A 24238-nucleotide genomic window follows, 5' to 3' on the forward strand; every position below is an offset into this window, starting at 1 on the left:
GCAATACGTTGAATTTATAAAAGCGTATTCAAATGTATTAATACATACAACACCGCTAGACAGCATGTACGAAAAGTACATTATAATAATTCCGGTCTTCGAGGGGTATAAGGTGTGACCCTTTCTAAAGACACCCAAATGTCTCTCTTCCACGTAATACACCTGCCTTTTGCAGACTAACTAGGCTCTGGTCTCTTGATTTATTTCATATGTTCTCTATAAGAAGGTGTGCCTTGAGATGAAGAAAACAAAACCATGAAAACAAAAGTGGTCTCATGACCTTTTTTAGTGTAATAATTTACAAATGTTGAATATTTAATACACAAAATATTAGTGTTATAAGAACCATCAATAGGTCTATGTTTGATAATCCAGATTATTGCAATTTTTCAGGTAAAGTAAATCTCTGAAGAGCAGTCTTAAATATATTTAAAGAAATGTTAAATACGGCTCTGAACGTTTGTAATACTAAAACACTAATTTATATATATATCTGTTTTTTGTGGAATATGCTGCAAGTAAATCAAGTAACTAATATATTATTGTAGTGATTTTATTGCGAATATTCGCTCATTCATGAAAGACTATGTCGCATGAAGTTGTGTAATGTAAATTTGGAAATCACAAAAGAGCACTGGCTTTACTTCCTTAATGGAGTTCTAATGGCTAAAATGTATTAAAAATATCAATTTTCAGATTTTGATTACATCTGAAAGCTGGAGCCCTATTATCAATATCAAGTGACCAGGTATAATATTATATTTTACGAAATGATACCCAGTAGAAAACGTGGAAAAACTTAACCTACAGATTTATTTAACGAGAGGGAATCAGCTGATATTACCTGTCGAGATAGATATTACAATATCAATACAGTTGGTCATTCTGTACCAATATTGATTTTCAATTGTTTACTTTCGTTATTTAAATACGTATAAATATCGTCACAGTGATAGGAATTGCGAATACTCATAGACTATAAAGTTCAAATTTCATTTCCATATGCCTAATAGTTTATGTGAAATAGGAACATGAGGTTGAGACAGACTAACATTATCCAGATAGGCAATTGAAACTGCCCTTAAGGCAACCTAAAAAAATGTAGTCTGTTCACAACCAATATAACCATCTGTAGGACTATTGTGTGTACAGTCCATTTGTGTTTGTGATTGCCCATTTCATAAATTTCATCTTATCACCATTCATCCTCATCTTCATGATTAGTCAAATAAAATTCAACCAACCATTGAGAGAAATTTAAATGCACTCTGTCCCGAAGTGGTTTGTTATGTTACATAGATATGTGTGTGCATACATACAACAAAAATTAGACATAGGCCTACCCGATCCGACAGACAGGATTTTGAGACTTGCCATATTCTACAGGACAGATACATAATTTTGTGATGACATTCGAAATAAATGAACATTGAAAATAAATTCTTCTCCAAAACAAAACTCTCATTACATTGTATTCTCCTTTCAAATATAATAAAATCTGCACTCATTCTGTACACAATTACAAGATTTTAAACCTACTGTGCATAGTAATAAAATATGTTCATGTGGATACAGCAAAATTGTTTTGCAAAGGGGATTAACAAATTTAACGTGTAAAAATATTTAAAAAAATGATTTAACCTACTTATATTCGAACATAAAAAGGAGAACAACAAAACCCTAACATGTGCTGGTATAGTACGTGGAAAGAGCGAAATAAATGACTCAAATACATGCAGCTTTTCCTAAATTGCCCCAGCAAAAACTAGGTTGAAAATTAATGTCTACTCTGAATTCGGATCCCATGAAATGTGTACCCTTCACGTTCATTTAAACACAGCTTAAAATTTTGAAAGTTGTTCACAACTTGGTATAATTATAAATCGACGATTTGTGACTAAAAACTATAATATTAAACAATTATAAGTCTTATCGAAGTCTATCAATCAGCAACATGAAAAATAATGGCGTTAGTGTCTCATGAAAACAAAAACAATTTGAAAAATACGTGGGCAAAAACTCACAAAAACAGAAAACACCTAAGTATAAGTTCAAGAGTATAATATTTTTAACGAAAAGATTTCAACTTGGGAATTAAAAAAAAAAATGGGAATCCTAGTATCGGACAGAATATATATAAATAACCGATCGCTTTTACATGTTCTTATAGGTTATTCAATTATTTAAATATTTAGAGCAAAATTTGTTTTTAAGTCCACTTTATGCTCAGATAAACTGATCGGGACTCGACCTACAGTTTAAAGTGGAATCCGAACCACTTCGCAATGTGTTTTCACAGGGTATCAAACCGGGACCCTTTGTTTACAAGGTGACTAATACGACTACACCTTCAATATTTCGGGTCTCAATTAAAGTAAACTTAAATTATTTCAGTTCAACACAAAGGTGATGCTCTGCCTTGAATCAACACTGAAATAACAAGCGATGGCTGTCTTTGTTTAATACGAACGTCATTATAACATTATTAACATACATAACGTCAGTACATAAAAAATAACTTCACTAGCCGTGAAATTATGTATGTTTCTTAATATCTGCGTTCAACTATTCGCGCATCGACAATGAAGGAAAATTACAAGAATAACAAAGAAACTAAAACACGTTAATACATTTTTGCTTACACCAAATATGAATTACTTCAGATCAGTCATCTAGCCTCCGTGATATACCGGTTGCCGTAGAGCCCTATGAAACCAGAGGCCCTAGCTTCGAGTCCTGGTAATGGACTAACACAGCACACACGCAAAACAAATCTGGGATGGATTGGGGGAACTATAAGCAGAATAATCGGGACTAGACCTACAGTGCTATATTAATCACTGTGCAATATGCGTCTGGAGAGGTTCGAACCAGGGATCCCTTGATTACCACTGAGTCATTGGGGAGGTCCGGAATATTGTAATGCACAATTCTGAAAGGTGGCTTGTTTCAATCACAGATAATGTCACATGGTGAATATGGAGTCTATCGCAACAACCTGTCCACCATTGTCATTACTGCAAAGTAACAGTTCTAGGGCATTCAACTGTTATTATTTAACACAAAACTCGTATACAAATTCCATATGTAACCTAATTTCAAAACCTAACACTAGGAACGTGGAACGAACTAATATAATGAGGCGCCTTAAAACAAATCATAGGTTCCTACCAATATAAAAATTGTACCAATTTGAAACTAAGTGAATAGTTGAGCTAATGCTACCGGAATATCTCAAACAAAATAGCAGCCTAATGGCTAGTCAATGAATTGAATTCAAAGCAGAAAGGTGAGACTGCAATGTTGGGTTATCCAAAGCAAGCATTAATCCAGGGATACATAGTCTGTGACAAGTATTGAGATATGGAATAATATTGACACTGCCAGAGTCAACCTTTCCACTCGACCATAACCTGTATCTATGTTTGGAAACCAACAGCCCACTAAAGGAAAAACAAGCTCCCGAACAGGAATTTAAACATCCTTCGAGTTAACAGCAACGCAGATCGATTGCGTTATTTGATTGGTCGGTCTTTTGTTAAGATACAAATCTCATAAATATTTGTTAGAATAAAACATGTTTAAAAATGTCATGTCATACAAGCGAGAAGACAAAACTCCGGCGTTTAAAATGGCCAGTCGTTTCAAATTCTCTTCCATACTCAGCCAGGGTTGCTGGTCTCGAAGTAGTGTTCCAGAAATGCAATATTTGTATAATATACAATGTACGCACTGCGGTCAATAGAAACAGAACCTACTATACGTAAACAGGAATTTACCGACCCCTTGATTACACCTTAACATGTTGGCTAACGGAGTTGTCCTACAAAAAATCGATAACAACAAATACGCCGACAAAAATGTTCTGGGTGGAAAAAAAAAAGCAATGTATTTCGTGGCGTAAAAACCCGAAAATGTAAACTCGTTAAAATATACAATATCTTTAATAAATGCCACACGTAACTGGGTACAAAATTCACAATCCATGAAACATTCGTAATACAAGCTTTGCTTAAAGAAAACTTGCATCGGTGAATGGGCATTTAGCTCGAACAACAACAAAAAAAAATCTTATGTATCAATGAACGTTTATCATATGTATACGGTACCCTGCTTCCGCGTGCCAAGTTGAAGCAATGAATAGACTGACTGCCGTGTGTGCCTAGTCACGTTGCCCGATGATGCGCTAAATGCTTTGCCTACATTTTCAATTACATGCATTCACAGATATCCTAGCGCAAGAGAATTTAATACTCATGGTAGATTTAGTATCCAAAATTTTGGTTCGACTTACCTCCTGATTTTTAACAACAGTTTTATCCTGCAAATTCTCTTTGTAGGGGAGATGCCACGCCACGAATTTTCGTCATGAATAGCGTGTCTGAACACGCACACAAGAAAACACTGCGGTAAACAAATTACCGGTCACTACCAACAATAAATGCGTTACCGAATACGTGCATAAAACTGTAATTAAGTATAATATTTTTGCACTTGCTCTAAATATTACGAAGCATCACTGATTCTTGTTTTATTGTTCGGGAAACTTGAAAAGCGCTTGTAGGTAGCGTTTCCCCATTGCACACAGTGATCACTGAAAAGTACCAAGATTGACGAAAATATACACACAACCACCACAGACAGCAGAATTTGGCTTCTTCGAAAGATCACTAACTTCACAGAAAGCCTGCAGCCATTACAACTTACACACAGCCACTAAATCCAACTCTTTTTCGTCGCTTCCACTGACACTTCATGCTCCAGGTTTCAAAAATCGATTCACGAAATCCCTTCGCTTAGAATTGTACACCGAACGACCGTGTAATTTAAATATTACATTCAGAATAACACGAACATTATTTCTAACACACCCATCCGTCGCGAGGCGTTTGCAGTGCTGAATGGGAGCGAAGCACTCGATTCGTTCCTACCCAGGTCTGCGTGCTCCGCAAGGGGACAAGAACAGACTGCGCATGCGTTCACGTTAGGAGGAATGTTCAGCCGTAGTGGCAACAGGGTGTCCAACTATATTGATTTTCCTGGCGGCTTTTAGTGTAAGGATATACGACGTGCTAGAACGTACGCACGAATTTGTTTGAATCGCGTACGTGTGTGTGTTTGTTGCTAACATAATAATTACCATTTGTAAGGCTGATGTGGAAACTTGGCTCGGATATTGTATCGTAAATACGCGAACAACAATGACTTAACATGACTGGACGACAGTATTTTTTCTTGACTCGTTCTTCGTAATTTCAAACTGGGTATTAAAATATTTTCAAAAAGCCAGTAAGTGAGCCTATGCAACGGAAAATAATATCATGTATGTCAATTTCATACATTTAAAAACATTACGAGCGAATACGTACTATAATTAAGGTGTATATTTATGGTTTAGTGCATTAATAACTTTCAGTTGCAGTTAAGAATTTACACAGTTAATTAATGATAAACATCTGTTCTATGAATTTCCACGACAATAAACTTAATTCATAAACATTTCACATCTCTCGATTGTGCATTATTAACAGCACAAATTCACTGAGTGTGCGCGAGTTTACATACAGAGAGAGAAAATATTTGCAAGCTGTAACATGTAGTGCCTGCCTGCTACATGGAGAAAGTTCCCGGTCTGTGAAGCATTTGCAAAGAGTCATATTCAAAAAAGACCAACTTTATCTTTTACTGTGGATGATCAATCAAAGCACGATATAAAAAAATAAAGGAGTTAACTTGAAACAAGAAAAAACCCTCAATACTCGGCGTTCAACTTTGTTACTTTTTTTTCGTATGCAGCTCTATGCGGGGAAACGGTTGGAAATCCTGGCCTACGCGCGAGGGAGGGCGGGAGGTCTTGTGTGAGCCAAGCAAGAACGGCTTGAGGCCTTGAGCTTTGAGGACTTTGTAAAAACCTGGTACGCTAGAGAGTGGGAAGAAAATACGGAGGTGGGGGCAATGATCATTACCCGCATTCTTAAGCCAAGTAAAGAACATCGCATCGCCAGCTGCCCTACAATAATGCCCAATCACATGCAAACATCATAATTTCTCCGACGGATGTTGAAAAGCGGATTCCTCTGAGCTGAAATATTCCGTGTGGAAGCTCCCATAGTAAATGCACCTGTATCAATGATGAATTTAACTTTGTTTTAAATTAAGACAATAATGCAACGTATCTGCTGTATTGTAACGAACCATTACGTGCCGTTTCATTATTATTATTATTACAGTGGACCACAGGGTGCGAAATTATGGGGAAGACAGGGGATTTCCCCCCAACCAACCATCTTGGCCTAAAAATTTCCCCCCACCAAAAATGTCCGGGGTGAGAGGTTTTTAGTAACAACAAAGATAGCTAAGCAATTAGTTTTCACTTCAAATATAAGGATTATATATATATATATATATATTTGTGTGTGTGTGTGTGTGTGTGTGTATGAAAATTAAGATCTTCCTCCCCCACCAGTCTCCAAAGATTTCGCACCCCGCAGTGGACTCTTTTTAATTCGAACTCCAAGGAGACACCAAAAAGTGCTCGAATTTTTAATAATTCGAATTAATAAAAACATCACATCATTAAAGATGGTTTCAAGGGTAATAAACTTCTGTTTGAATTACCTAGTAATTCGAAATATATTCACACGAGAAATTTACAAAACCGAGAAAATTATATAAATAAAAAAACGTATTTGCTTTGTTAATTGATTTAATTTAATTTTTGCTTTAAGTCCACTTTATGCACATAGGCTAATCTGGATCGAACCTACAGTTTAAAGTGGAATCAGAATCATTTCGCAATATGCATCAACCGAGTATCGAGCCGGGGACCCCTTGATTACAAGATGACGACAATACCACTAGCCATATGGGAGGTTAATTGTTATTAATGTGCGTTGTTAAAAAGGAAATGCCATCACCTTGCATTCAAAGGGAACCTGGGTACAATATTTGGACCTCGCTTTAACTTATTGAATACCTACATTTTTCGTTAATTGTGACGATGAGAACAAATGATGATTGGATGATATTGATAATGTGTTGGGTTCACTAGGCTAATCAAGACTGGACGTTCATACCGAACCACTATGTGCCTCCACCGGGTATCGAACCCGGGACCCCCCCCCCTTAGGGGAGTAAGGGGTGACCTTCCACGTAGTACACCCAAATGTCAACCTCACTTCCACGTTAGTGCACCCTGGACTGAAGACTAACGAGGCTCTGGCGACTGGCCCCATGGCCAGTATAATTTAGTTTGTATTGTCCTGTTCTTTTGTCCTTATGTGTGCCGAGTGCCCCTTTACAGCCTCAGCTTTTAACAGAAGTCAGAACATTTTAAATTTTTTAGTTATGCAAAGTTAGAGTTGTTATTTGTAATGGCTCCCGTATAATGAGACGGGAGCAAAATAGCCTAAGTGCTGACGCTCCCAAAATTTTAAATTCAAATCAAATCAAATCAAACCCGGGACCCTTGATTACAAGGAAACGGCGTTACACGCGACTACGCCATCGGGGAGGCCCTTGACGATATTGACGAAGGGACACCCGCAAAGGAACACGAACACATTTTATGTACACAGGATTCGAACCGAGGGACTTTAGTTGTATCATCATGTGGCAATCTATGACCGCATTTTTCTACCGAGGCGGTTCTCACTGCAGGGCTTTATTGGTGTCCAGTTTTAGAATGTTTATACAGACAGCGGAGTTGGAATTAACGTTGCAAAGTTCTTGTACCACTGGATAAGTGAGAGGACAGTCTTCAGACAGGCACCAGGGGGTTGGGCCAGGGTGGGTGAAGGCCCATCCAAAATCAGGCTACTCAATCTTTCCCAAATGTAATAGGCAAATATCGCAATAAAAATAAAATACAATTGCATAGATAATGATGAATATACGTTTTTCTTTGAGGATGAAACCCAACTAAACCGTTTACAGCCATCCAGTAGTCCACCCACAGCAGAAAGCGCGACGCAACCACTAAAATGTACCATCCCAGTATTCGTCTGAAGTGACCAGGGAAACCCACCGATACACTTGTCAGGATGCCTGGCCACGAGATATAAAACTGTTACGCTAACAGATGGACCGCGCGCGTCAACGATGATTATAAAGCACACACACACATTAAGCATATCTACACAGGCTTGTAATCAACGAGCTATAGATTCGTTGCCTATTTGAGTTTTATCTAATCCCAAATAAAATCGTAAATTCTAACCCAATTACTCTTTGTGCGTAATTATGTAAAATTATAAAGCTCGTAATGCATAACGTATAATTACAACTACTCATGATGCAAATAGCAAAACCAATCGTGAAGTTAATATGTCCTATAGAAGATGAATACGCATGAGAAGTGTTCAAGTTTTGATTAGTCAAAAATATGTTCATTGGCTGCATTGGCTGCCTTAGACCGTTTTGGCAAGTCCGACGCTTGATGGGTTTATCTTTATATAGAAACCCGGTCATTGAATAATTGACTGATATGTTTTGTTTTACTTCTCTTTTCTTCAACGTTTGACTAATCGCAAAGATCAGGATGAATGATGATGATATGATAAAATTGATTAAGGGACACTCACAAATAACATCTATGCCCAGGATAGGCGGATTCGAACCCGGGACCCCTGTGCTATACTAAGCGCTACGTCACGTAAGTCGGCAGGTATTTCCTTAGGTTGTAATAGATAATATATATATATATATATATATATGTATATATAGGGATAAAATGCAATATTGTACCAAAATATATTTTTTAAAACAATGTGTAACGCATACAGTCTACTGCTTGGATGTCGAAAATAATAAATTACTGATGAGTAACAGTAACATCATGCCTGCCCGATGGCGTAGTGGTAACGTCGTCGCCTTGTAATTAAGGGAACCCTGGTTCGATATCCGGTGCTAGCACATAGTTAGTGTTGCCCACGAGACGAGACATGTCCCGTCTCGTGTCTTTTCTTGAAAACGAGACGAGACATGAGACGGGACAGGCTTTTTAAAATTCGAGACGGGACGAGACTGCTCACCTGTCTCGTCTCGTTTTCGAGACGGAACGAGACGGCTCCTGAAAAGTCTCGTCTCGTCTCGAAAGTCTCGAAAAAATATCAACAAAATAACTAATCAATTGCAAATATTTATTTATTCGGAATAAACCATTTTCTTTGGAAACCCAAAACAGCTTCTATTACATGAAGCTGTAAGATTCCCCCTCGAAGAATCCTAATTCGTCACACGTTTTTCCGTAACGAATTTGCCGGGACTTTAGCCTCGTGTCCCAGCTATCTTAACTTGCAAAATCCCTGTATCTTTCTATTGACATTTCCTCAGAATACCTTAAATCTGGCAACTACTCGTATCTGCTACCCCAAGAGCTCTCTTCCATTCATCCTTGCGCAAAACGATACGTAGGTAGTCACTGCCATTGTTTACTACGGCCCTGCTCCAGCCATACTTGCGACAATCGTCATAAAGTTTCTCGCCCAAACAGACCCTTCTTTCATTTGCGATTCTCTTCTCAAAATCCACAGCCTCGAGTGCTGGTTGCAAACTCCAAAGATTTCGCACTAAAAACCTAGGTAAAGTTCCAAGTGCATATAACACAGTGCCATGAATGCACATTTACGGGATGTGGGAGAGAGGTCATTTTGGAGGCGAAGTGATCAGCATCACACTCCGGCCGCTTTGGCCCTCCAGGATTGCCCCCATGCGCCCATTGATATGAGGCTGTTGAGCCCCGGAGCTGCTTTATGCGGGAACAATGCGGAATAATTCCAACCTTTATTCACCCACACCGGGAATCGAACCCGGGTCTCCCGCCTGGCAGTCAGACGCCATAACGACTACACCACCGCGGCTGTAAAAACCTAGTAAAAAGCTAGTGCAATTAGATACTCTGCTTTGACGTAACGAACATAAAATTGCCTGAAGTCATAGGAGTAATAAGCGACATGTGACAGCAACAAGTGTCGCTTGGAAATGACAAGCGACTAGACCGGCAAGCGGCACGTGTTGCTTTGTCGCTTGCGTGTCGTTCGGACTGGGCCGTTTTTTAATAGCGTGCATTGTGTTGCCTCTGTCTGTTGGTAGTGAATTCACAGTGAAAGCTTACTTATAGTCTAAGGGAGATTTCACATCGAAGCGACACGCGACCCGTAACACGTGTCGCTTCAGGATTTCTCCAATGCTCCTACGCTGTGAAACGTTGCTGTTGATTGGCTTGTTCCAAAGTAACATGTGTCGCATGTCGCTTGTCGCTCCGGTCTGAAATCTCCTTAAAGGAGCGTGTCGCTTGTTGCTTTGGTGCGAAAACCCTGTGTCGCTTGTCGCCTGTCGCTTCAACCTGAAAGCTATCTTCTGGAAATTTCACACCGAAGCGACAAGCGACACGTATAATTCACACCCAAGCGACAAGCGACACAATTCACTTCAGTCTGAAGGAAAGCATTCACCCCGCATCCGTGAACAACGGACCGAAGCGACAAAAGACACGTCTGTTCGAAAGGTTGCATTGACTACTGAAAGTTCGCTTCCAAGCAACTCATGTCGCTTGTCGCCTGTAACTTTGGTGTGAAGAAATCTCCCTCCCAGGAAACTCTTCGAACCGAAGCTGCACGTCTCGCTTGTCGCTTGCTTGTTGTTCTGCTTAGGCCGTTTTCTGGATACCGTGTATAGTCGCGAGGATTGTTATCTGCGCATGCGCGATGCATGCTTGCTTATAAACTGAAGTGTCCCTGTCGTTCGTTGCTTCAGTGTGATACTTCCGTGTTGCTTGTCACATTGAACAAGCCACAGGAGAGAAGCGACAAGCAAATGTTTCGCTTGGATACGAACCCTCAGTAAACGTAACCTTCCGAACCGAAGTACCACGTGTCTCTTGTCGCTTGCGTCAAATTGGGTCGTTTTCTTAATATCAAGCGTAGAATCGCCTCGATCTGTTGCTACTGCCCGTGCGGTGAATACTTTTATCAGACGGAACGGAAGGGGATCCTGTCGCTTGTCACTTCTGTGGAAACCCCCGTGCGGCTTGTCGCCTGTGGTGTGTTCCTTCCGTCTGAAAGCTCCCTGCGTGTAGGATGGATAAAGAGTGGATGGGAGCTAGAAAAGCAAGGCAGATTCTATACAATATCTAGTTAATGATAATCAACAAACTTTATTTGATATACTCATGTTCTTATGATTAAGGAATCAGATTTATTCTCACTATAACTACAGTGAGCAAAGTATTACAGGTTTAACCCATTTTCGAGAATAATATTTTGTGAAGTCTCCCAGTTATAACTTTTGTTGGCATAATATCCTGCATTACTTTTACGAGACGAGACAGAACCCTTCCAGACGAGACGGGACAAACGAATATTTTCGAGACGAGACACGAGACAGAATTTCCATGAGACGAGACAGACCAAAGTCTCGTCTCGTCTCGTGGGCAACACTACACATAGTGGCTCGGATCCCACTTTAAACTGTCGGCACAGTCCAAATTAGCCTATCTGTGCATAAAGTGGACTTAAAATAAACTTGATTATGTTGGACAAAAGCATTCGAATCTACAAATTATCACATATCATCGTAAGTAACGAAGAAGCCTGGCATGATGGTTAATTTTTCTCACCTATATCCAAATTATCTTTCAAACCGAATAACATTCCCAATATTACTCTGCCTTTTATACGCTTACTCTTTACATCCAGGTTCTAGAGATCGCAAGATACGAACACTTTTCTTTTAATCGCCTTTAATTAAAGCAGCGGAAGACGTTGTTGGAGACATGTAACGTTATCAGTGACATGAGATCTACGAAGCATCACCAAGGATTCAACTCACTCTGAAATGTAATGGCTGTCAGGCGGGGTGATTTCAGCATGAAATGTTTACTTATAACTATGGAAGTACTGTAAACAACGAGTCCCCCTTAGCTTCTTGGAAGGAAAAACGCGCAACAAGGTTTTAAAGGAAGAGGGGTACATTTTCTTTCACCAGCGAGAAGCCGTAATATAGGAAGATCCACATGACCGTACGGCTGGAATTTTACACAAAGTACACTACTTTAGGATGCACAAGACATGGCCGTATACAAGGGGAGGGTTTAACGGATCCTCCCACTGGTTCAGTAAACATTTTGCATTAATTACATAATCAAACCAATAATTAATCACTTCATTATATTACTTGGAAGAATTTTGGAAAGAAAAATATATAGTTTATTTATAATGATTGGTCACATTTTTCTTCATTTTCAATAATGTTATTTCTTCATAACCTAAGCACGTTTCAGAATTAGTAATAAAAAATATAACTTACACTAAAATTGGCAATAATTCATTGTATGTATTCTTAGAAAGTGAAAAATCATAATGAAGAATAAATAGTAATGTTGTTAAAAGGTATGATAAGAGATTGTTTAAAAGGAAATATATTATTGATTAATTGTAAACTGTTTAATGATGATAATTAGTAACACTTTTACAAGTATAATCATTAACATCAAACAATAGTTATTACTATTATTATTAACGGTCTATAACTATTAAATTTTTACTATCCTTGGGCTGCTGAAAGTTGAACCCTTCCCATTATTTCTCTATATACGGTCATGCACAAAGCACATGAATGGATGAAGGAACGTTGAAGAACTGACTTCAAGAAAAATGCATTGCTCTGGTGATCAGTGAAAACTTAAAATTGAAGGTAATGCGTTTTCATTCGCCACAGGCAATAATGAGAGTCCAAACACATTCATCAATGGTATATTTATCCAGCTTATTAATCGGCTTCAAGATCTGCTCACAACTACATATATAACGCGAGGAGAAATACACAGCTTAGAAGAACTGTGCTCTTTTTCTAATACTCACATTCACTTAGAACTATGAAAGTACCACCAGGGGGAGGTAAAACACATCTTGGAGTTTTGTTAGTGAGGAATGGTGAGCAGATAAGGTCCATGAACCTAGCCCGCCACTTGTCCAAGAAATTAACCACATTTTGCCCATGGTTAGTGCTGTTTTCTGCAGAAAGAGTATCTTTGGTGCTCCTATACTTTTGGAACAAGGCGTTCCAAAATTGGTGGGATAACTTCACATTTTTCTAATTTTGCAGAAAACTCATGAAAATCCATTGTGAGTACTGTTTTCTGCCGTAAAGAGTTTCGTTAGTGCTGCATCGGTATCTATCAAAAAGTAGTAAGTAAGTGAAAAAGTAAAAATTTGCACATTATGGATTTGGCATTGATACGTTGATACGCGTATATTGCTTGAACCGTTTTACTTAACTCATCTTATTTACTCTTACGATAATTAACAATTTACTGCAGTTTTAGATATTTGAGGGGAACATCGCTCTCGCACTTAACTCGTCCATGGATCCAAATTACAATAATGTGCCATTACAGCGAATCGAATCTGGGAAACCTTTATGACAAGGCGACAACCTTAACAACTATGAAACAAGTAAGACCCGTTCGGAGGTCTGTATTTTACCACCAAAGAGAAGTCATGAAAAACGAACCAGTAACTTTAGTACAGAACTCAGTATCCCGTAATATTCCTACTAAATTACAGCACACAGCTTATTTAGAAACGTTCATTTACAATAAACATAAGAAAACATTACGTGCAATATCAACGCGCTCAGCGTACATAAAATATGGCGTTTTTTGCAATTCAAAATAACCTTATAATAAATTAAGAACAGAAAGATCAGGTTTTACTGCACATAGAGAAAGCAATGGAATTTTTTTTCCAAACCAGGGCGCGATAACAAAAATAATATGTGAGAACTGTTTACGAGAATGCTCGTTATCTTAATGATAAACAACTGGATGAGCGTGTTGCAGATAGTCTGGCAACAACAGCGCTGTTCCGGCTCAGAGCACAGCCATTTTTCTGCTACCCAACTCAAGGTTTGAATTGCTAATCCTGGGGGCGGAGGCTGACACACTGAACCACGGTGGTCTCGCGAGGGCGACGGGGGACCATTTCGCCGTCCTACCACAGGGAAGTCGGGAAGAACACAGTTCCCAACCCGTACACCACAAACTCCACCATCTCCCGAGCATAACCACATGAGAACCGACGCTTCGCACGTTATAATGGCGGCATTTCGACTCGTATTCCCAGAACCCGTCGATTGTTAAAAAAAATGCTGTGAGGAACGCTCACAATTCAACATTAATGTTTCATCATGGATGAACAGTACTGTTCACCACTGCATACCAGTACTTCAAGCAAGGTCGATTCTAAAGTTTTCACTCTTTCAGGGAATCATTAAGCGTTTTCAATTTCAGTGGGTGTAAAGATAGCATCAGAATGATCATAAATTTGACTCTTGTGTAAGTTTTAGAGCATTGTTGAAGAAAATGTTGAGGGTGCGCATGTGTCAAGATGAGACAGGGGCTCATAAAACTGAAGGTACAGCAACTTTATTACACAAATCAAAGGAACAATTAAGCAGCAAAAGTAGATTTAACTAGGGTGTATTTTGCAGACTAGCGAGGATCTGGCGTCTGGACTCATGGCCTGTATAATCCTTCGTGGGGCTCGTGTTGTGGGTGTGTGATTGTCCTTTCATCCATTTTATCTTATCACCATCCATCCTCATCTTCGCGATTGGCCAAAAGTAGCAGAAACGAAGTAAAATAAATCGAATCAACCAATGAAGTATATTTTACGTAAGAGTTGTACAAATTGAATTTAAGGAAGGAAATAGTCTAAACCACTGTTTTTATATGTAATTAATAACAGGATGAAGTATGTAATACATGACACAAAATATAAACTACAGTTGAAAACAAAATTATAAAACATACTTGTGCATATTTAAAAACTAATTCTTTCCAGGATTCAAACCCAGAACCACTACTGGTATTACAGCGTGATATAGTAAGTAGTAGTTCACAGATTCCATTTATATTTAGTTTGACTGCACTGTTTGTAGCATCAGAACTGAAACACACACACAGATATTTACATACACACAAAATAAAACGCGTCCGATCAGGAAAAAAAATAGGAAAACCTAAACATTTCAATGCAGAGAAGAAGCAAGACGTAGATGGGTGTTTAATTCCCTTGCACTGTTGGAAGCAAGGTCATATGAAGGTTGTGGTTTGCCTTTCACAGAAAACTGCTTTTAAAGTCATCTATAGGTTACGTCTCCAGGCGCCGAGTGGGATGAAGGAATGTTTCTTCAACTACGAAGGTTATCTGGTATTCGCTTTCTCTAACAAACACCTTCTCTGTTTTTTCCTAACAAACCAAATTTGAACGTGATTTCCAATTTAGTGTTTCGATCTTGCTATTTGGTTGATTTGCCTTCATAGGCACTAGTAATAGCGACGAAACGGCGAATGATGATATTATTTCTATTTTAGTTAATCAACGTTGCTTTTCTACCTCTTGGATTAGTCACAACGATGAGAATGGATGATAAACTGATGAAACGCCTTACCCAGGTTTCGAACTTGGGCACTCCTGCTTCGTATCGAGTTATGCTGACCCATTCACCAAGGGACGGATGATGATACTGGATGGCACACAGGGCTGTAGTCGAGAGTTTACGGCGGTATTCATTTAGTTTATATTTACTTATGTAATTTGGCTATTACTTAGTGATCTGTGAAAATTTTTGGACTGCAGCACTGATGACACAATCAAACTTGGTGGGTTGGGTGTTACTTTGAGGATTTTATCTCGTCAGTTTCCTGACGAAGTTTCCATGCAAAGGTAGAAAAGCGACAGAATATTGAGGGAAAAAATATATCAAATAGACCGAGATCAGCATGTAATATTTCTCTAGTGCAAAGTCTCATTGTCTTCAGGGTATGTCAAACACACAAAGTACAAGCATGAAAATGTACCTCCAGTACAAAGCAAGATAACGAATTCAGGTCTTTCCGGTGCAAATTCAAATCTGTAAGGAATTAGGATTTTCATTGATAATTAGAAATTACATAGCCGTGAGACTGACTAAAGATCTAGACCCCTTAGGTTTCGGTTTCGAGACACGACCTGGGCAGAGATGTTCCTTTGTCAGTGTCCCTTCATCAATTTCACCTAATCATCTTTCATTCTCATTGCCGCGAGCCAAAAGTGAAAAAAAGTGACACTAATTAAAAATATAAATACATTTATATTAGAAGTTCCAAAAGGAGGAAAGTACTCGTACAAAAATCTGGAAACCTGTTTCGACCTTGCATGAGCTCACAAACACAAATACCTAAAATAGAAGTGTTATCAGTAATGTTTCTCCTTGGAACTAAGCGACATTATTGGGAATAAACATTTAAATATTAGAGCACTATTTCTTAATAGCACGAGCAAATTAGCAGATCATAGCTCGTTAACAAAAACACTAATGGCCAATCAAAAATCACGCAATAGGAAGCGGAACAGAATGTCAGCAATAAAATACCTACAATACTACAGCACAAACAGTATGAGGATTTACTGCATATGCATGCAAGCAATGTCAATTTTTTTAATAAAAAATATTTCACATCCTACAAACTATTGTTTCAAATCAATTTTTCTGCTCTGAAAAGTAGTGCTTAAGATCTTAAAGTCGTCCACTACAAAGGCACAATGGAGCCTTGTATTGTTAATAACCTTAAGACGTGTTCCCATATAGCGTTACTGCATGTGAAAATTTATTCAGTAGCCTTTATACCTCCTACACAATGGTGAACGAAACTAGTAGTTAACTAAAGAAAAAAGTTTTCCTAGTTTTACGCACAACAATTTGATGCAGCTGAGAAATTAACGCAGCCCTCGACTTGTTGTCTTGCCCTTTGTAAAACCTTCCTGCCCTATTAAAATTACTCAAGCAAGAAGAAGCGCTTTGCGCAGGAGGCACGAGAAAATAAGGACAAATATGCAACGGTCTCTGCAGAAGAAAAGGAAGATGTGTGGGAGGGGGAGTGTGGAGCTTTTCAGCATCTCAGTTCAGAAAGAATTGTATATCAAAAGAGGAAGTCAGTCGTTGCTTAATTATTAAATTTATCTCGCCTGGCGCCGACATTAACGTCCGTAATGGGCTGCAGACAATCTGAAGGCATTCCACCCAGATCGGATTGCAACTACGGTGCGAATGAAAACATCTTCACAATGCACTCAACTGCAACATCATTATCATATAAAAAAGCACCTCACCTTTAACCACGGGAGATAACCATGCGAGATTAGAGCATGGATAATGAAAATGAAGTTTAATTCTTTTGATCCGTGCACACGGAAATTATATTTTATCTTATTTTATCTCAATGTTGCAAGCACGTACAATCAGGCACGTATCTAGAAATATATATCAGGAAAGGGGGTCCAAACCAACTGTCGCAGAAATAAGAATAACAACAATATAAATGGTTAAATTAAAATAATTAAATTATAATTAAATTTAATATTAATTAAAATATATATACAAATTGTATCCTAAGGGATGCTATTGAAGGAATGGTCGAGGGAAAGATTCTGGGAAGAAGAAGATTCCAAATGATTGACATCAAAATAAATGGATCCTACACTGCTACAAAGCAAAGAGATGAATATCGAACAGCATGGAGGTTGCAAGGAAAGGCCTACCCCTGGGAAGAAAACAATTAATGAATGAATGAATACATCTATTAATATTGCAGTTTATTATTACATGAATACGTATAAGAATATAGATATAACAGCACATATTTATTATCTAGCTTAAGATCGCCAAAATTTGTGTAAAAACAAGGAAATTAATGTCAAACAGATAAAGAATGGAATATTTATTGAATAATAAAAAAGGATGTTAGATCCAGTTGACGAAAAGCAAAATTCCAGATTAATATTTTATGCATATTATGATTATCGTAAGTAGTACTGTGCAGAAATCTTCTTTGGTACTCTCCTTAAAAGCAGCGTGATTGCAATATAATAATCTTTGCCTTCCAAGTTCAGAGGAAATAAATAACTATCGATTATAGTACAACAAATGCTAAAAAGAACATTTTCATTATATTAAACACGCCGGCCCCCCGTGGCGGAGTTGTTAGCACATCGCGCTTTGACGCCAGGGGTCCCGGGTTCGAATCCCGGGCATGGATGTTTGTGAGTGTCCATTCAACAATTTCATCACATCATCATTCATCCCCATCTTCACAAATTAGCCAAAAGTGGTACAAAAGGGAAGTAAAATATAGCAAATCAGTCAGTCATTATATTAAATAAATACGTCCTTGCGTACAATCGGTAGTTTTATTTCACACCCTTCTTGGTTTTCACATTACACATGAAACATTCTTTGTATGCACAGAAGCATTAGGGAGACTGAACACACCCTGGCCCCTACCTAGCTAATGGACTATTTTATTATTTCTGCAATTAATGCAATCCACTTCAGAGACAGTCTTCAACGAAACCAAAAAGAAGATTATAATGATGTATCTATAGCGACGCTATTTAATTCACGTAAATTCTGGACGAAGCGCTGGTGAAATCACTTTGTAACGATATAAAGGCACGGGTATTATTTATTTTTTATTGCGCCGTCATTCATCTTCCAGTGTTGAGAGGGAGGGGAGTGTAAAGTTTATTGGAAATTCGAGCAGCCATGTTTCAAACTGATTTTATGGCTCGACTCTCGGACACGCTGATCAACTAGACTTCCTATCGAACACATCCGTGATTATATTCTCATTAATCAAGTTTTCATTTCAAGTGATCTATCTCAGAGGTATAATTGATCGATCATTGTGAAAACTATAAAACTGAATTAAATTCTACTTCACCGGCGTACAACACCTTATTCTTACTTGAGGACATTCATCAATGCCGGGATAATCTTGAATTGTATTCTAAGTTGAACAGTAGTAATTAAAACATTCACGTACGCACTTATTTTCCTGAAAATCGTTCAAATGTTACTAATAAAAACTAAATTATTACTCATCAACCGATTTTATATTTAAAGAACATAAACACATTTCTCTGTAAGCGTGGATTAAACATTAAATTTTGCCACAGTGAATTGTAAAGAATAAGATTTTAAGGGAGATCCCACGTGACATGAGAGGTTCCAGGTTCGATACAGGGCCTGACTGGGAACACAATAGGGTGTCACAGAGATTAAGGAAGAAGCATTTTGAACGTATAACTCTCTTAATAAATGATTGACTGATATATGCTCTTACTGACAAATCGAAGTATAATTAAATTTAAATCCCCAAACTCAAACTCGTTTCATTTAACGATTTTAAGAGACAAGTTGTATTCTGAAGTTAGCCATTAGGAATATTTTGTCTTTATTTTGATTTTTATATGTCAGTTTTTCTACTACTCTGGGTTAACCATGAGTTGAGGATGGACAATGAAAGAAATATACGATAAAACAAATCCAGCGAAACTCTCATGGTTTACCCGGATTCCAACCCATAACACTGAATTCTCAGAGTATTGTAATTCGGAGTTGTGGCTGGTTTTGCTTATCAGTTTGCTATGATCGTTCATGAAGACTTGTCCGTATGTATGGTACTTCTAATCTGTTTGATTTACTAATTTATTTATCTACTTAAAGTTTATTTATATCCTGGATTTCATATATATTTAACTAAGAAATTATCTCTTATTGTAAGTAAACTTGAAAAATCTTCATTTATCCTATACATTTTCCAGATTTGCCACTTTGGTTGAGTGAAATAATCAGTGAGCCAATAAGACATGTATGTATTTGAAAGAAACATGTCGCTGATAACATTAAGTAAATATTTGAAACCTATGTAGGTGTTAAATGCCTGGTTCCCTGACATTATCGTCAGTCACTTGTGTATTCGTAGTTGAAGGTGCAAAATTTCTAACTGCGGAGTGTATACGCAAAGGTCTTCCGTTTGACTCTGTATTCTGCATCATTTAAATGATTATCAGTAATGATTTTAGAAATATTTAGTGTGTATACGTAACTAACATGTAATTTTTGAAACTATGCCAATCAATAGCTTAAAAACTGAATATATATCATTATTTGGACTCTATTATGGCGTACGTAGCTCTTATGGTAAGCCCATCTGCTTTTACCCTAGGTGTTTCTCATAAAGGTAATTTCACAGTGAAGGATTCTGGATTTAGATAGTAGCTTGGCCTAATAACACACAAAAAGATACGCATATTACAAGGAACACAGTTACAGATCCATTTCCACCAATTTCTATTAGGCGGGCAAAAACCGTAATTGAGGAGTCTGTTCTTTTGAGCGGTCTTCTCGACCCTCTTTCCCGTACCTACGTCAAATCTAACTTTCTCTTCTTTTCCTCGGTTGCCTAGTTAGCCTCGGAAAATAAGTTCCCGTGAATTCTTGCCAAAACCGGCCTGAGAAACCGTCGGTATAAGTGCCGAGGCATTGCAGCCGGATCCTTTGTACGACCGCCAGAAACCCCGGCCCACCTCTGCAGCTACCTGGGCCATAAAGCGCTGATGGCCTATTGTAAATGATATGGTCATCATTATGGGCCTTGGGAGACCATCATGTTTGGAAATATGCAATAAACGCGGTGCTGGAAATAGCATATAAGTAGCGGTTGAGAGGAAGGCTCCGCCAGATCATTATTGCTGGTGGAGAGTTTTGGGTGGAAATGGCGACGAACCTGTTCCCTTTTTGCCAACAATGTATGGTTGAGTTTGGTGCTTTGTCTTAAAGTGAGAAAAAAAACGTAGGGTTCCTCCTATCTCAGAATTCGGGCCCAGGTACTGAGATTATACAGTTTACAATTTTGAACTATGTAACCCACAGTGAATTTAAAAAAATCCCTTGATTATAGGGACTACTTTATATATTAAGTTGTCGAGGAGGTTCCCAACTGCACGCTAGGGCCGGCAGTTCACTTGTTCTAAGACCCGCTTTAGAGGAAAGAATTTTCCTTATCATTTATGTCATGACCAAAATGCTACCGTGCAAGGTGAAAAATCTTATGGCATTTCAGATGCCATGGCACATTTCATAGCATTTCTCAAGGATAGGATCCGTCCTATTTCCGTAGCATAACCAATCACAAGCGACCTCTAGATCACGAGTGCAGATGTAATGGCGGCTGCGTGAGAGGTAAACAATGCATCACTTCACATTTTTAAAAGACGATAAGAATTCAACCGAGAGGAATAACATTTCCTATTAAACGGTTTTAGGTACAAAGCAATGGCTCTGCTTAAATGCACGCTTTGTAACTTATACAGTACACATACGGAAGAAAATTTTAGTTGTTCCAATTGTAAACACATTGCACTCACCATTGAATGGTGTAACTCGACGTGCCTTTCCTGTATATATTTTACATTGTAATCGCAAAAGCACATGCTTCCGTGTAAAGTACTATCTGTTAAGTATTTGGAAGCATTTACAAATACATAGCATTTATGTTAGCAAAAATGGCAAAGGAAATGCTTCCGTCCAAAGCGGACTTTCTTTACTTCTGTCCGTTTATGAAACGACATGATTAACGGCTAAATCAAAAACACAGGCTGATTGTACTCGACCATACGGAAAAACCGGGAATCTGGCTTCTTCGAAGAGGAAATAGTATCATCTTATCAGTGTTGTTAGAGTTATCAACCCTCGCTTCCTCTATATTTGATTTTGGCATCAAGCGTCTGCTGCGAAGAGATATCAGCCGCCTCTATCCCCCGTAATGAGAGTCCCATGCATGTAACAAGAAGCGGCGGGAAAGATTTGACACTTCCATATGCTGATCTGATTAATACGCGTACAGAAGCAAGATAAAAGATGACGCAAATTCCGCTTGTTAATTTGTCCACAGTTCTCATGGATTAATGTCACGACCAGGCTCAGTGGTCAAGGGCTGAACTAACATCCAAAACGAAGAGCAATGGATTGGAATGGATGAGCACTGACGTGGATGAGAGGACGAAGATAAGCACACACGAAGACTCCTCCTTTTGCAGCGATCTTGGCTACTAGGATACGGAAGTTGTCACTTCTTATCTATTAAAGGATTACATTAATTTATTTAGTGTCTCCTATTCCCAATATCAAATCAAACACGAGCATCATGATAAAAAAAAATAGAAGTAATATTTTAGTTATCCCCTGCTAGAGTGAGCGTCAAATCTCCTGCATATGGCCTTGAAAGGCTGAACAGCACCAGCGACTCACAGGCGTTGCAATGCTCTCCTTGAAAAGGCGTTTCGCTCAACCACGCTTTCTCTTTTCCGTGTGAGATTTCGACATGGCACCGCTGCAGTGCGCTGCTATTGGCTATCGCCATATGCAGGAGATTTGACGCGCACTATACAAAGGTAGCCGCGGTAGCTCAGGTGTCGACCTCCGTGGCGCAGTGTTTAGCACAGCACGCTACGACGCCAGGGGTCCCGGGTTCGAATACCCCTTCAGTCATGGATGTTTGTGTTCGTCTGTCCTGAATGAAAAAAACAATTAATTGATATGAGTTTGATGTGTGGGGAAGGCTGTCGCTTAGAGCTTTCCCTTTAAAAAAAATAAAAGAAAATGTTGGTAGAGCATCTGGTTACCACGCGGAAGATCTGGGTTCAAACCCCGGGCAGGTGGTGTGGACTAGGGATGGCCAAACGGATCCGGATCCGAGAGTTTCGTATCTCAATCCCATTATAATATTACCACACCTTATAAGGTATTATGATCTTCCATTACAAAGAAATTTTTCATTAGTTAGTCCTACAAGAATTTTTTTCAAGTGTTGTTCCTAAAATACTTTGCTACGCATCGGCTAACACACTCGTGCACAAAAATAATCTTACTTGTTTAACATAAAATGTCAGAGCTGATTTTGTAAATGCCATTGAAACGAATATGTATTCATTAGAATGTATTCGAAATGGAAACACACATAAATGTGAGACATTCCATTCCAGGATGAAACCTTTAACACATATAACAAGATAGAAATGTTATACAAAAATTATACAATTGTTCTACAGTTACAGTTTTACAATTTAAAATAAAACATTATAATATATGCAGTGTTATATAATTACAAAGTGTAAGGGAGGTTATCTAAGTGTCCCCCCTCCGATTTCCATGAAACTAGGCAGGCGTATAGTGGGGCCCAAAGGAAGAAATACATGTTTTTTGGTGTCAGCTAGAAAACTGTTTTAGGGGGCAAAACCCCCTCAAATGTCAAGATGAGGACAAATTGAAGTGAGGCTCTGACCCCTGTGTCCCCCTCCGATTTCCATGATACTTGGCAGGTGTGTGTATAAAGGGGCCCAAAGGAAGAAATGCGTTTTTTTTGTTTCGGCTAAAAAACTGTTTTAGGGGGCAATCCCCTCAAATGTCAATATGAGGACAAATTTAAGTGGGCATTTGACCTATGTGCCCCCTCCGATTTCCATGAAACTTGGCAGGTGTATAGTGGGTCCCAAAGGAAGAAATACGTGTTTTTTTTTTTATTTCAGCTAAAAAACGGTTTTACAGGGCAAAACCCACTCAATTGTCAAGATGAGGACAAATTGAAGTGGGGATCTGACCCCTGTGTCCCTCTCCGATATCCATGAAACTTGTCAGGTGTGTGTATAAACGGGCCCAAATGAAGAAATACGTGTTTTTTTGTTTCGGCTAAAAATCTGTTCGAGGGGGCAACCTTCCCTCAAATGTCAAGATGAGGACAAATTGAAGTGGGGCTCTGACCCCTGTGTTCCCCTCCGATTTCCATGAAACTTGGCAGGTGTATAGAGAGGCCCTATGGCCCCTGTTTCTTCCTATGCCATATTTACATGGTTTCGGGGTCAGATTCCCACTTCAATTTCTCCTCATCTTGACATTTGGGGGGGGGGGGCTCTATACACCTGCCAAGTTTCATGGAAATCTGAGAGGGACTTAGACCTCCCTTGTAAGTGTATTAATTAATTACAAATCGCGCACACACACTATATATATAGTGTGTATGTATGTATATTATATATATATAACAATATGTTAAAAACACATTCTTACTTTCCAAAGAAGCGCATGTGGGATGGCAAAACGGATCCGGATCCGCGGATCCGGATCTGGCCATCCCTAGTCTGGACCAGGATTTTTTCCAGTCATTTCCATGTTTCTGCGCGGCTTTGAGGCCCATCCAGCCTTGTATAAATGGGTACCTGGGGGCAACCCTGGGGATGGGGGGGAGCCCAACTATGGCCGATATCAAGAACATGTGGAACTCTATGCGTACACATCACCCCATGTGCCTTGATGGCACGTGTGCACTTTCTACCTGCTATAAAAGTGGCGCGTACGT

The 24238-nt window shown here is 38.7% G+C and overlaps 1 protein-coding gene across 4 annotated transcripts in view; it reads right to left on the minus strand.

The window, feature by feature from the left end:
• The window catches only part of PlexA (plexin A), a 597216-nt gene that overhangs the window by 242951 nt on the left and 330027 nt on the right, over window positions 1–24238 (minus strand). For 2 of the 4 annotated variants that reach the window (XM_083117041.1, XM_083117037.1), the window contains exon 1: window positions 4295–4932. The exons of the other annotated variants lie outside the window; for them this stretch is intronic. The gene's annotated coding sequence lies outside the window, so the exon portion shown is untranslated. Of the gene's footprint in view, window positions 1–4294; window positions 4933–24238 lie in introns of those variants that run through there. 4 annotated transcript variants of the gene reach the window in all.

The sequence above is a fragment of the Lepisma saccharinum genome, chromosome 2 (assembly GCF_977018435.1).
Source record: "Lepisma saccharinum chromosome 2, izLepSacc3.1, whole genome shotgun sequence".
NCBI classification, from domain to species: Eukaryota; Metazoa; Arthropoda; class Insecta; order Zygentoma; family Lepismatidae; genus Lepisma; species Lepisma saccharinum.